General features: G+C 39.9%; 1 non-coding gene across 1 annotated transcript; it reads right to left on the bottom strand.

The window, feature by feature from the left end:
* Positions 1 to 912: 912 nt before the first annotated feature.
* Positions 913 to 1,020, bottom strand: LOC112700211 (small nucleolar RNA R71). Its single transcript, XR_003153125.1, has one exon. It is a non-coding gene; the product is annotated as a small nucleolar RNA R71 (small nucleolar RNA).
* Positions 1,021 to 1,973: the final 953 nt, after the last annotated feature.

Here is a 1,973-nt window from a genome sequence, read left to right as displayed (position 1 = left end):
AATCATATCTTCTTAACCACATCTTTTTCAAAATAGTTTTCAATCAAATCTTTTTGATTTCTAATTTCAAAATCTTTTTCAAAAATCACTTGATTTCTTTTCCACTCTTGGTTTTCGAAAATCAATTAAGTGTTTTTTAAAATGTTTTCAAAATCTTTTACTTAATTTTCGAAAATTGCTTCCCTTCTTCTCACATCCTTCTATTTATGGACTAACACTATTCCTTAATGCAAAATTTGAACTTCATCTTCTTTGATAAGTTCGAATTTTCTACTTCTGCCTTCCATTTTTCTTTTCTTCTGACACCTCAAGGAATCTCTATACTGTGACATAGAGGATTCCATATTTTCTTATTCTCTTCTCTTTCATATGAGCAGGAGCAAGGACAAAAGCATTCTTGTTGAGGCTGACCCTGAACCTGAAAGGACCTTGAAGCGAAAACTAAGAGAAGCCAAGGCACAACTCTCTGTAGAAGACCTAACAGAAATCTTCAAAGAAGAAGAACCCATGGCAGCCGAAAACAACAACAATGCCAACAATGCAAGGAAGGTGCTGGGTGACTTTACTGCACCTACTCCCGACTTCTATGGGAGAAGCATCTCTATCCCTGCCATTGGAGCAAACAACTTTGAGCTTAAGCCTCAATTAGTTTCTCTAATGCAACAGAATTGCAAGTTCCATGGACTTCCATTGGAAGATCCTCATCAGTTCTTAGCTGAATTCTTGCAAATCTGTGACACTGTCAAGACTAATGGGGTTAACCCTGAGGTTTACAGACTTATGCTATTCCCTTTTGCTGTAAGAGACAGAGCTAGAACATGGTTGGACTCACAACCTAAAGAAAGCCTGGACTCTTGGGAAAAGCTAGTCAATGCCTTCTTGGCAAAGTTCTTTCCACCTCAAAAATTGAGTAAGCTTAGAGTGGAAGTCCAAACCTTCAGACAGAAGGAAGGAGAATCCCTCTATGAAGCTTGGGAAAGATACAAACAATTAATCAGAAAGTGTCCATCTGATATGCTTTCTGAATGGAGCATCATAGGTATTTTCTATGATGGTCTCTCTGAACTATCCAAAATGTCTTTGGATAGCTCTGCTGGAGGCTCTCTTCATCTGAAGAAGACGCCTACAGAAGCTCAAGAGCTGATTGAAATGGTTGCAAATAACCAATTCATGTACACTTCTGAAAGGAATCCTGTGAACAATGGGACTAGTCAGAAGAAAGGAGTTCTTGAGATTAACACTCTGAATGCCATATTGGCTCAGAACAAAATATTGACTCAACAAGTCAATATGATTTCTCAAAGTCTGTCTGGAATGCAAAATGCACCAAGCAGTACTAAGGACGCTTCATCTGAGGAAGAAGCTTATGATCCTGAGAACCCTTCAATGGAAGAGGTGAATTACATGGGAGAACCCTATGGAAACACCTATAATCCTTCATGGAGAAATCATCCAAATTTCTCATGGAAGGATCAACAGAGACCTCAACAAGGTTTCAATAATAATAATGGTGGAAGAAACAGGTTTAGCAATAGCAAGCCTTTTCCATCATCCTCTCAGCAACAGACAGAGAGTTCTAAGCAGAATAACTCTGACTTAGCAACCAAGGTCTCTGATCTGATCAAAACCACTCAAAGTTTCATGACTGAAACAAGGTCCTCCATTAGAAACTTGGAGGCACAAGTGGGTCAGCTGAGCAAGAAAATTATTGAACTCCCTCCTAGTACTCTCCCAAGCAATACAGAAGAAAATCCAAAAGGAGAGTGCAAGGCCATCAACATGGCCGAATTTTGGGAGGAAGAAGAGGCAGTGAACGCCACTGAGGAAGACCTCAATGGACGTCCACTGGCCTCCAATGAGTTCCCCAATGAGGAACCATGGGAATCTGAGGCTCAAAATGAGACCATAGAGATTCCATTGGACTTACTTCTGCCATTCATGAGCTCTGATGAGTATTCTTCCTCTGAAGAGGA

Source organism: Arachis hypogaea, chromosome 6 (assembly GCF_003086295.3).
Source record: "Arachis hypogaea cultivar Tifrunner chromosome 6, arahy.Tifrunner.gnm2.J5K5, whole genome shotgun sequence".
NCBI lineage: Eukaryota > Viridiplantae > Streptophyta > Magnoliopsida > Fabales > Fabaceae > Arachis > Arachis hypogaea.
Note: the sequence above shows the minus strand (reverse complement) of the source record. Positions and strands in the feature narration are given on the sequence as shown.